Raw genomic sequence first — 13,583 nt, 5'->3', positions numbered from 1 at the left:
TGATGGCGGTTCTTCGTCGGAAACGTGAATAGTAGTCGGTGGATCCGATGAACAGTAATCGTCGGAAAAGATGGACAGTGTTTGGTGGTGTTGATTATTGGGGGCAGAGATTGCTTAGGGTTAGTGGTAGCTCATTTGCGCTCTCGCTTCTTCAATAGTAATTGTAATAATAATACTATACATGTGTGCAAGTCATAACCTTCTTTTTAAAAGGTTTAGAGACTACAGGTGATGCACACACACTAAATCTGTATACTAGTTCAGATGCTTAAATCAGAAGGAAATTAAGAAAACACCAGTTAACTATTGCAAAACACTTTTTGATAAAGTTGGAATGAAAACATACAGGGAATAAAATGAAAAACACTCCTAAAAATAAGCAACTACTCTCCTACATAAACTCCACTACTTCTACTTATTCAAACGATCCTAAAATAACTGAACCAAATCAAAGACTTATTCCTCAGAGCTGCTGATGTGGACACTGCAACACTTACACGGTTTAGATTAACACCCAACATAACTCCCCCTTAATCTAAACCGTCTTCTGCACATTCTGGATACCCAACGAATCTCGCATTCTTTCGAACTTTACTGTAGTCATGGCTTTGGTTAGAATATCTGCTCGCTGGCTGTCAGTACTCACATGTTTCAAAACTATTTCACCTCTCTCGACACGTTCATGTATAAAATGATAACGGATGTCGATATGTTTGCTGCGTCCGTGAAATACTGGATTCCTTGCCAAGTCAATTGCTGATCTATTGTCTATATGAATCACCACTGGTCCATGTTTCATGTCAGTGATTTAAGTTAGTAAATTCCTTAACCATACTCCTTGACAGGCTGCAGCTGTGGCTGCCATAAATTCTGCTTCACAGGACGACAATGCCACACAACGTTGCTTCCGAGATACCCAAGTGATCAGACTCTCATTTAAATAAAATGCCATGCCTCCCGTGCTTCTCCTATCTTCGGGATTACCAGTCATATCACTATCTGAATAACCACACAGCAGATAGTTCCCAGTACCTCGTGTATACGTTAAACCAAACTCAAGTGTCCCTTTAACATACCTAAGAATGCGTTTGACAGCTCCCAAATGAATCTCGGTTGGTCGCTCCATAAATCTACTAACTATGCCAACTGAGAATGCGATATGTGGACGTGTGTGAACCAAATATCTAAGACCTCCCGCCAGACTTTTAAACATAGTTGGATTAACTGCTTTTCCCTTGTCATCTCTGTCAAGCAACACCTTAGCTTCCATCAGATATTTTGATGGATTACACTCCTTCAAACCTGCCTTCTCTAATAATTTTAATGCATAGGCTGCTTGCTTGAGGATAATACACTCTTTCTCCTGAATTACTTTTATTCCGAGATAATAAGACAATTTCCCTAAATCACTCATCTCAAACTCCATGTTCATTTGCTGCTTAAACTTATTTATATCTAATACTCGTGTTCCAGTGACCAATATATCGTCAACGTAAACACCTATAATGAGAACTTCATCTCCTTCTCGTCGGGTATAAACAACATGTTCATAGGGGCATTTAGTGAATCCCAAACGCTCCAAGCATTTATTCAGTTTCGCATACCAAGCCCGGGGTGCCTGTCTCAAGACATACAGAGCTTTCACCAGTTGATAAACCAAATGTTCCTTTCCTTTTACAACAAATCCCTCCGGCTGTGTAACGTATACCACCTCCTCCAAATCTCCGTTCAAGAATGCTGACTTGACGTCTAAGTGGTGTACTTCCTATCCGTTTTTAGCTGCCAATGCCAATAGAAGTCTCACAGTCTCCAACCTTGTGACAGGTACAAAGACTTCCTCGAAGTCTATACCCTTTTTCTGCAAATATCCCTTCACCACAAGGCGAGCTTTATGCTTGATCACATGTCCATTCACATCTCTCTTAAGCTTGAACACCCATTTCACACCCAGTTCAGACCAATTGGTGAGTGACCAGGTGGTAACTTGACCAATTTCCATGTATCGTTCTTTTCTATAGCTTCAATTTCATTTTTCATAGCAATTTCCCACTCTTTCTCACCACTGGCCTGATTGTAGTTTAGAGGTTCCTCGACTCCTGCTAATAACAACTCATTCTCAACCTCAATTTCCTGTGTTTCATCATAGATTTCCTCCAACAAGCAAAATCTCTCAGGCTGGCTGCTTTCACTTGTGTCAGCCGAGGTATCACCAACAGTCTCATCTGTTATGCTATGATCACTTTGAGATGTAGCTGATACATCATTATGTGAGTTCGCATCATTCTGTGAGTTTTCAAATGTTTCACTCGGTGAATTTTCAAAGCTGTTAAAATCATAGACCTCTCCAAATAATTTGAACATACCATGAGTTTCAGTACCGTTGTCCTCCAATTTCTCCCACATCCAAGCCTTATTTTCTTCAAACACAACGTCTCGACTAACTTGGATTTTCCCAGTAGTTGGGACATATAACCTACACGCTTTCGTTCCAGGCTCTTTTCCCAAATAGACTTCCATTTTACTTCTGTCATCAAGCTTTGTGGTATTCACGCTCGGTATTTTCATATGGGCCACACAACCAAAAATTCTTAAGTGACTAAGGTCTGGTTTTCTTCCAGTCCATGCCTCATACTGTGTCATGCATGACAAAGATCGAGTGGGTAATCTGTTAAGAACATAGATCGAATGTCAAACAACTTCACCCCATAAATTTGAAGGCATCTCTTTCTCCTTTAAAAACCTACGAGCCATCGCCACCACTGTCCGATTTCGTCGCTCCACAACCCCATTTTGTTGAGGGTTGTAGGGCGCGGTATAGTGCCTTGCAATACCAGTTTCCTCGCAATAACTAGAGAATTGCTTTGAACAGAATTCTCCCCCTATCCGTTCTTAACACTTTTATTTCTTTCTCAGATTCCTTCTCTACTAGAATTCTGAATTTTTTGAAGGCACCTAGTGCTTCATCCTTGTTGGCAAGCATATATACCCACATTACTTTACTGAAATCATCAACAAGTAACATAAAATACTTATTACCTGCTATAGATGTTGGTGTGATCGACCCACATAAATCCGCATGAATCAACTCCAAAACTTGCTTTGAATGGAACAATGTTTTCTTGGGGAATGGTTTTCGACTTTGTTTTGACATTAAGCAACCAGTGCACACTGCTTCTGGTTTGATAAACTTAGGCAATCCACGAGCCATTTGATTATTTGATAAAAGTCCCATAGCCTGGAAATTCACGTGGCCAAGACGTGCATGCCACAACCACGAGATCTCCTCCGCACTTGACATCAAACAGTTATTGTAGCTTGTTTCTAACAAAATTTTGTACAGATGATTCACTGACCTTTTTACTTTCATGAGTAGCCTTTGGTGTTCCTCGTAAACCCACAAATATACCCCATTCAAAACTACCTTCTTTCCTGCTTCCGAGAGCTGTCCAAGACTAACAATGTTGCTGCATAATAAAGGGTTAAAATAAACATCTCTAAGTATAACAACTTCCCCATTCTTGCATTTGAAGCTTACCAAGCCCTTTCCTTTGATCTCCACCATAGAACCATCACCAAACTTAACTTGCCCAGTTACACTCTCATCAAGTTCCTTAAATTTTCTGCGCTCCCCTGTCATATGGTTACTGGCCTCATTATCCAAGTACCACACATTGGACTGTATTTTATTGTCATTCTTATCACTTAATTTTGGTACCACGTCACCTTCGTTTAATAAAAGTACCTTCCCCTTCTCTTCGTTTGCTTCAGTGAACAGGAGCGCTGGCTCATCATCTTGAACCAATGCAAGGTTGGCCTCAGGCTTTGAGTCCCTTTCTCTCTTTGGTCTGCGACATTCTGCTGCATAGTGGTCGTAGCCCAGACAGTTAAAACATCTCACACGACTTTTATCTCGACTCCCACGTCCACCTTGGAATCCACCAGTGCTCCTGTTTCTCGAGTTTTGGCTGCTCTCCATTCCTCCTTTATATGATTTCCTAAGTCACTCCTCTCGTGTGAGTAAGAGTCGTGGATTCTCGCTACCCTCTCGTTCTAACCACTCTTGCTCAGTTAGCATTAGCTGTCCCATAGCTTTCTCATTCTGCCCATTCATTCTTTCATCATGTGCTTTCAGCGAACCAACCGCTTCCTCTAAAGACATCTCATCCAAACTCCCAAATTGCTCAATTACCAAGGTAATCTGTAAAAATCTTGTTGGTACTGCTCTCAACAGCTTTTTCACCACGTAACCTTCCTCTACAATCTCCCCCAGAGCCCGAATGTTAGTAACTAGTCCACTCAATTTCAAGCAAAACTCATCTATTGTTTCTGCTTCTTTCATATTCATCGTCTCAAACTCTGTCTTCAAGGTTTGGACTCTCGCCTTTCGAACTCTTTCTGCACCCAAACACATTGTTTTAATAGCCTCCCATGCTTCCTTGGCTGCTCCTTTCTCAGCCACAGACAACAATATATCTTCCGGTATGGCCTGGTATATAGCTGCCAACGTAACTTTATTTTTTCTTGACATCCATCTTCGATTTTGGATCTGCAGGCTCTATCGCTTCCCAAATTCCATGGGCTTGCATGAACACTCTCATTTTAAGTGACCAGGCTGTGTAATTGCTCTTGGTGAACATTGGGTAGTTCAACACAACTTTCCCATCCTTGCTCTTATTTTCCTCCATTGGCTTCGCTCTTGGTGGCATGTATTTTGGCATACACCAAGATGTCGGCTCTGATACCAAATAAAAGGTTTAGAGACTACAGGTGATGTAATAACCCCAATTTTTGGGAAATTTTGAAATCCTTATGAATAGTGTTTTTGCTGAATGAGAAAACTTTTCATGCCACACTATGTAGGGGTTCTGATATGGATATTCTGAGATTTTATTAGTACTTTATATGGGATATAAGTGTATGTAAAGATCGTCAGAATCCAAATCCGAACACTTTGATTTTTCCCGGAAATCCAATAGATACGGAAAGAATTGAGTATAAGGTAGCAGGATAAAAGGATTTAAATTAAAGGATTATAATAGAGGATCATAAAAAGGAATATAATGTATTGAGAAAGGTTAAGGGAACCTAAGTAATAAGATCCCGAGTATGATCCCTCAAACGATAAACGAAAACGAAAGTTAAGCGAACAGTATAACAGATCAGCGGTCATTAGGCAAACAATTAGGAAGTTAATCAAAGAGTTTAGAGAGGATGATGTCACCCAACCAATGAGAAGAGGACAAGGAGGGGAGAATGACATCATGAGGATGACACAAGCATGACATTGGAAGGAAGGAGATGTGGTGGCTTTTTAACCACACAAAATCAAGGGCAACTAGGTAATTTACTAAAACAAACACAAAAATCAAACCAACCAAGCCAAGCAAATCATTTTTCATCAAAATCAAAAAGAAACCAAGGCATTGTTCTTCATGCTCTCGGCCAAAACAGAACCAGCACACTAAAACTGATGTATCTCCTTCATTTCTCACTCAAATATTGTGTTCTATAGCTCATTGGAAAGGTATTGAGATGACCTACAACTCTTGTTCACAAGTCTTGTCCAAATAATCATGGTAAGACCCTCATGTTTACAGTTCTTTAAATCGGACTTTTAGAAACTTCAAAGCCAAACTTTGTGTTCTTGATTTCTTTGGAAAGATCAAGTTTGTAGGAGGCTCCCTAAGGCTTCCTAGCAAATTAACACCTCCCAAGGAAGGTATAAACTTGAAACCCTAGCCTTTACTTTATTTGTTAGTAAGTTTAATGGTTGGTTTTGTGAAATGAGAAGCATGGATTGTGATTATTAGTAGTTTGGTTTGATTTGGAAGTGTTTTGGTAATTGAAGCTTGATTATAGTTCATAGGTCTTGATTGTGGTTGTTTGAGTTGAAAACCTTGGAGATTATGGACTGATGTGGTATGGTTTCGGTGAAGTTTTGTTGTATTGATGGTTATGAGTTGGTTGGTGGTTAATTGGAGTAGTTTAAACATTGGTAATCGCGTAAACATAGCCGTCGTAATGTCCGATTTACTTTAGACTGCTTTTGTTCATAACATTTGGACCCGAGAAATCCCTGCTAGATTATGACCATTGCCATTTTTAGATAGTTCATGTTACGAGCTTCGTTTTGATATGTAGTTCGTTTGATTCCGATGTACGGTTTAGGAGAAACGACCGTTTCAAGTAACGGCATTTCGCGAACGAATCATTTCCCCTCGCCTTACTTTGAAACATATGTTAAAGACCAAAAAGGGTTAATTAATGTATGAAACAATTATGGTAAGAGTGTTAGTCAGTTGGTAAGACCATCGCGAAGGAATCGCTTTAAAACTCGTAAAGGTTAAATTATTAAAAATGGTGGAGCCGAGGGTACCCGAGTGACTTAAGCGAATCAGTGAGCGCAAAACAAGCGTTAGAGTCTAAGTTAGTTAAAGTATAGATTTACAAGTGACTTTGGTTTAATTCCAACTTACTTGTTGTTTATAGGTTACCAGACTCGTCCCGAGCCTTTTATCACCCCAAGTCGCTCAGGCAAGTTTTCTACCCGTTATACTGTTGTTGTGATGTATATATGTATATGCATTATCTTGTGATAGATGCATGTTGGTTAATTAGCAAATGTTGCGATATATTGAAGCATGCTGATATGGTATATATATGCATGCCTGTTTTGTATTCTTGCCATATATATCTGTTGGTTCAGTTGATAATACCTATGCTAGAGAATAGCAGTAATTTGCATATACCCATAGTAGAGGGACCCAAAGGTGAAAACATTTTCTAAAACCGGGAGTCGAGGATCCCGAGTAGATTTTATATATATATATATTTATATATATGTATGGTTATAGTTTTCAAAACTATTAATCGAATAAAGTTTATTCGATAACTTTATTTTATTAATGAATATTATCTTGAATATTCATTCGAGGACTTATGACTCCTTTATATTATTTATTGAATATTATTTGAATATTCAATTGAGGATGTATGACTCCTTTTATTTTATTATCTGAATATTATTTGAATATTCATTCGAGGGCTTATGACTCAGTTTATATTATTTAATGAATATTTTTGAATATTCATTTGAGGATCTATGACTCCGATTATTTGCTGAGATATATTCTTTATTTTATTAAAGAATAAGGTGTAAATAATCAAACTTATTTTCGATTATTCAAATAAAGATAGTACTTTCATATAAGTATATCTTTGGTTATTTAATATTCGTTTCAAGTATAAGTTTTAAAACTTCTACTTCAATTATTTTTATAAAGATTATTCTTTATGGGAATATTATTTAAATAATAATATTCAGTCATTTTCTAAATATTCTGGGGACTGATTTACTTCATTAAATCAGCTTTACTCCAAACACTCTATAAAGTGTTTTCGAGTCTTCAAAATAATTTTTAAAAGTTAGAGCGGATCCCAAAACTCATTTTTATATTTAAGATCTTCCTTTTTAAGGGGATTTAAATACTCGCTCAAAACCTGAGGGATCCGGCTCTGTGGTGTATTTTATATTCGCAACAAGGTTGCTGTTTTGATAAATGAATTGATTACTTACCCAACACTCGGGAAGTAAAATTCTTGGAACAAGTTAATCCATTAACAGGCATCGCCTGGGAAATATCGGTGAGTTTTCCTTTCCAACTAGATACGACTTCTTGGTGGAGCCGTATCAACAAGTTTCTAATTGGGGAAAGTGGGGACGAGCTTTACGTTTCAGAGTCATGGATTTCATCTGAACTAGGAGTGGCGTAAGTGGCCGAGTAGCGCCGGCCCAGCCTTATTATATTGGCCCAAATGGCCTGGAAGTTCCGCTAAGGCGGTCCATTCCTTAGGAGTTCAGTGTTCGGTTGACAAGTAAATCCGACAGGTTCTCCTCTACATGTAGAAAATGGTGGGGTTGTACTACTACGACTGATCATCGTAAGTGGTCTTCCTGGCGCGGCAAACTCCCGTAATGAGTTCATCATCCAATTGGATAATTTCTGCAACACTACCCAGAGCACTTCGATAGAAAGGCTACGGTTGGGCGATTGTTGAGTGTTGGCAGGGTCAAGTTTTCAAAATGATGTTTACATCAAATGAAGTATCTCATAACTTCATTTTATTTTGATGATATTTTAAAGGTTGAATCTATTCAAGTATTATCTTGTAGTCTCATCTATGTGATGAACTTTTGAACTAATTATAACTTGAACGGTGGTAGTTCAAGTAGTATTTGGAAAAGATATAAGTATATTGGAGTATCTTGTAACTTCATCTTTTAAACTTATATCTAGTAAATGATTATCTTATGCATGACAAAGATTTTTAGAAAAACGTTGAGACAAGGTTAGATATATGAGATCACCTTGCAACGATATTTTTATACAGTTATACACTGGAACTCTGTGTGTATTATGCATGGAAGAGGACTTCCCATATTTTGAAAAGTATATATGTATATATATATACTGAATATTTTGCGACTTAATCGCATTAAGATATCAACTTGGTTCATTTCTTTTGACCAAGACTTTCATGAGTACTATGAGAAGGCTCATATATTGTTAATCATTATACATATTATTTTGGTGGGCTTGCTGCTCACCCTTGCTTTCTTCTTTCATCACACAACATCAGATAGACAAGATGAACAGGACCAAGCTCCCAATTCGCGAGCGGATAGGAAACGTTCCGCAGTTTCCTATAGGCGTTGATGTCGCTGTAGCTGAGGTAGGAACTACCAATAGGCTAGGCTTTCAACTTTTGATGTATCAGATTATGTATATTTATGAATTGTAATAATGGCAAAGAAATGTAAATTTATTCAGAAACTTGTTTAAGGTGTATTGGCATATAATTGTGGAATAAAACGACTTGTGATTATTTTTGGATATTCATCTCTGAGGCTATAACTTGTGGTGTGTGTGTTTAATGGTGGGGTCACAGTACAGAGTAGTTGACTATTTATTAAGATTGGGTGTTTTTAAGGGAAATGGAACTCGTGACAACCCGGATCTCCGACCCCGGATTTGGGGGTGTTACAGAAGTGGTATCAGAGCGAAGCGTTATAAACCTTAGAGATGATGTGACGTTAAGATAATAAGTTCACTAAGATAATAAGAACTCTTGCCAAGTTCATAGTCGGGCTACCTAACGTAGTACTGACAGTTAAAACCCTAATGGGAACCCTTATAAATATCGTGATAGAAGCGTAGTTCGTTATCGTAGATGGTAGCGGGACTCCGAACCCTGAGGTTGAGGAGCAACAACGCGATGATGTTTATTACTAATTGGAGATCGGATTGTGGATCCGATAGAGTGTCCTAATGCAGGACCGGATGATGTTGATATTGAGAATGTAGCGGTTGAGGATGTTGTCCTAGAAGGGATAGTTGCTGAGGAGGATCCCATGGAGGATCCTGACAAGATTGGATAAAGGACCACTGATGAATTGATGACCATGGTTAGGTCGACTACCAGAGGTAGGATTGGCCAGTCACTACCGGAGGTTCGTTCAAGTTTGTAAAGATAGTAGCCCTTTAACGCAGCTTACTCGTAAGACTGAATAGTTTGAATGGACAGAGAAATGCGAGAAAAGCTTTCAAGAACTGAAGCAAAGATTGGTGATGGCCCCTATGTTGGCATTGCCGGATGGAAAAAGGAGATTTTGTGAATTGTATTGACGCTTCGCATAAGGAATTAGGGTGCTCTTATACAGCACAACAAGGTACTCGCGTACGCGTCAAGACAATTAAGGGAATATAAAATTCGATATCCCCACCCATGAGCTTGGGCTCGTGGCAATAGTTTTGCCCTAAAGATTGGAGGCACTACTTGTATGGAGAGAAGTGCGAGATTTACCTAAGCCATAAGTGCTCTAGTACATTTTCACGCAGAAAGAGCTCAACATGCGCCAAATGAGGTGGTTAGAGCTAATCAAGAATTATGATTGGGAGATTCTTTATCATTCGGGGAAAGCCAATGTGGTGGCTGATGCCCTTAGTAAAAAGGAGAGACTCAAGATGATAATGTCTTTGGGAGAGTTTATAAGAGATTTTGAGAAAATGGAAATAAAAGTGAAGGTAACCAGAGCCGGTACCGAAAAGCTGTTTGAGATTGCAATACAGTTCGAATTATCGGAAAAGAACATATTGTGCAAGAAAAAGTGATGAATGAAGGCAGAGAGCCAACAATTAGATAAAAGATTAATACCGAGAAAGATGATAAGGGAATAATGAGGTAATCCTACAGAATTTGGGTTCCAAATGTTCAAGAGCTTAAAGATGAGATCTTAGATGAAAGCTAGTTTGAGGAATAAGAATTAGAGCAAACCCTGAACGTGATAGTTAGGGAGGTCGACATCAAGATAGAAGGAACCCATAACATAATGAAGTGGAAAACAAGGATTTTTAACGTATAAGATAACCCCGATTATGGGAGAAGATTGGAACATTTCATACTGAGAAAACAGAAGTTGAACAAGATAGGGAGAATCAGGATGGTACTCATATTGGGCAATATTTATGGACCTTTTTAGACAGAACTTAGACTATTATCCCCAACCACCACCCTGAGGAAACAATGCGGTGAGAAATTCTTTCAGGACCTTTAAGTCGCTAAGCTCTTAGAGTTCCAAGGAACAAGCTGACCCAGTCGAGGCAAGAGCTTGGCTAAAGGAAATATAGGAATCACTTGAGATTCTAAATGATGGACGAATCACAAAAGACTGTTTTTGTCACTTACCCTCCTAAGAGAGGGGCCACCCGCTGGTGAAAGACCAAGAAAGGCACGGAGCCAGAGGTTAGAATAAACTGATTAAAGTTCAGTCAATTATTTTCGGGAAAGTAATTCCCAAGGTTATGGAGATAGTATAAAAGCTTTAGAGCCAGAACAAAGGCGGATGAGTATGATGAATTATGAATCTAAGTTGTAAAGGTTATCAAGATTCGTTCTGAGGACACGAATCCAGAATGACGGGATATTTGAAATCAATGCTTATGTTGTGTTGGTTCATGAAATAATGATAAGAGAAAGGAAAATAAAAAGAAACTGAAGTGGAAAGGAATATAAAGGCAATAGAGTTTGAGGAATGATAAGGAAGTTGGGTATGAGGAAACCCTAAAGACTCGTAGCAATAGAAATAGAAAAGTATGTAATCATTGGTATGAGGGTGTTCACCATGAGTTAAATTTGATGGTTGAAGGCATACGAGTCATGTACATTTTATCCCCTTTAAGTTGGGAGGATTCAAGGAAACTTTTAGATAGTTCGAAGGATAAATAATAAGACGCGGATAGACTAAAGAGACAAGAAGGTAAGAAAGTAGGAAAATTGGATGGAGGAAGTGACCTTCAAGAATGTGAAGTGTAAGACCGGTGGCTTGATACCCAGAAAGGGAGACGCCAGGTATGAAAGATATCCCAACATTGAGGTGATTGTTGAGATAAACAACAAAAGTAAATAAGGAATTATTAAGAAGAAGTTCACATTGAACATGACCAATATCTTCCAAAACATCCATGTTATCATTACCAAATCAGGAAAGAAAAGCGGATGACCATTGTTATCTTTTGGAGGCCATATGGATTGACCTCAATTTGAATAAGGATGCTATTATGAAGTTAGGTATAGACTATCGAGGTGGGAATGATGAATAAGATAATCTATCAAGGATATATGACTTGATTTATCCATAAAAGGATGCAGGTACCTTTTAAAGGTGGAATTAAGGATAGAACAACGATAACTTAAAATGAATCCTAGGGGAATGCATAAAGGTTGGCATTTCACCCTTAATAGGGACAGTATGAGTTTTGACAGTATGATTTGGAAAGGGTTAAGGTAACAACAACCTTTAAGAATCAGTGGAGAAATTTTTCAGAAGTATATAGACAATGGTTTTAGTATTAGTAAATGCTATTTTGATATGCCCTGTATCTAGGGAATACAGGAGGAACGAATCAAGGATAACCTTAGAGGTTTTACAAGGAGAAAGGTAATATTCAAAATTCTCAAGAATAGAAATGTTGATAAAGGAAATATGACATAATTATAATGTTGCCAAGTAGGGCACGTGTTAAACCACGAGAAAGTATGGATCGAACCAGTAATGCTCGAAATTGTTCAGGGCAATTAGGACTTAAGATAAAAGATGTTCTAATTATGATTGAGAGTCAGTCATGATAGTGATTAACCGCTAAAGACTGAGGCAATAACTTATAGAAAAATGATAATTTTTTTTTACTCATCAGATTTTAAGGAAAACATCTTCACATAAGCTGTGATTGAAATAAGTTAGAAAATTTATTTGGAGGTGGTTAAAATGACATTGACTGTAAGGAAATTTTACTATCAGGAAAGGCCAAAGAGGTGGCCGACACTTTAAAGGTAAGAGGATAATTATAGGCGCTTGTGCCAAAGGAATACAGTGATGATGGTTAAAGCTATGCAGGTTGTATTATGGTTTGGAAGATTGACATTCCTTCTGATGACTGTGCAATACCCAACCGTAATAGTAGTTGGTAAAGGTTTAATTCGTGTAATCGCCATGAGCGGGCTATCTATCTCAGAAGATACTATCTTGAGATAAGCCAGGACCATGTTTCAAAAAGGACTAGACGAACCTTTGAGTAAGTGTTCTATTTAAGGCATATGGTTTAGAATGGTATTAACCTGCTACCGTTGCTTTGATTGAAACTCTTCTGCAATTTTATCTGCTTCATGTCATGTATGTATGTCAGGATCAGGAGTGTTCTTCATGAATCAGGAATGGTGATTATGTTACCTCCTTAGAATGAATCGATACGACATGTATGGACTCCGTATGGTTAGATATTAAGATTTCATGGAAAGTGAATGATGACAGTGGGCCAGTGGTGGACCATAGTAATGCAGTAATGATTCTGCGAGTAATGAGCTGATTACAACCGTGAGAGTTGTACTGGAATGGGTGTTGAGATTGAGTACCACTAATCGGGTAGTGGTAGTGTATAAGTTATCATTGATAGACTAATTAAGTAGAGTATCTACCTATTGAATATTTATTCCCTCTTATCAATAGAGAGTCGTATTACTATACGAGGAAGGTTGCGGTGCAAGCACAGAATTCTAGTATCGATGATGTATAAAATGAGATTCCAGATTCGATTTTCGATGTCAAGGGAGTTTCAAAGGTGATTGAGTATAAGCTCGAGGAAGAGCATGGGTCCATAGAATGATGGACGGAATAGCAAAAATATTTAGGCACGTGAAATGCGATGCTATAATATTTGATGTTGATATAAATACATATATGTTTTGTTCTTCTATGACAAACCTCTATAGTTCAGAGGTAGGTTCCAAGCCAGATATTTTGTGGCAGTATATTTTTTTTCATATATACAATTCTCTTCAATTCGTTCATTTCTCTTCTTTTCATTTTGTATAAGCTGAGAAGAACAACCCTTCCAGAAGGGGAGGTATTGCAGAATGACTATCTATCTGTGTGATAGAAGCCTAGTAGGATACCACCTATTGTTTAATTGCTTGTCAAGTACTAAAGGCAGGCCACCTTCTGTACTAACTATGCGATATAACAAGTG

Source organism: Apium graveolens, chromosome 5, assembly GCF_009905375.1.
Source record: "Apium graveolens cultivar Ventura chromosome 5, ASM990537v1, whole genome shotgun sequence".
In the NCBI taxonomy this organism is placed as follows: domain Eukaryota; kingdom Viridiplantae; phylum Streptophyta; class Magnoliopsida; order Apiales; family Apiaceae; genus Apium; species Apium graveolens.
This window is presented reverse-complemented; position numbering follows the sequence as displayed.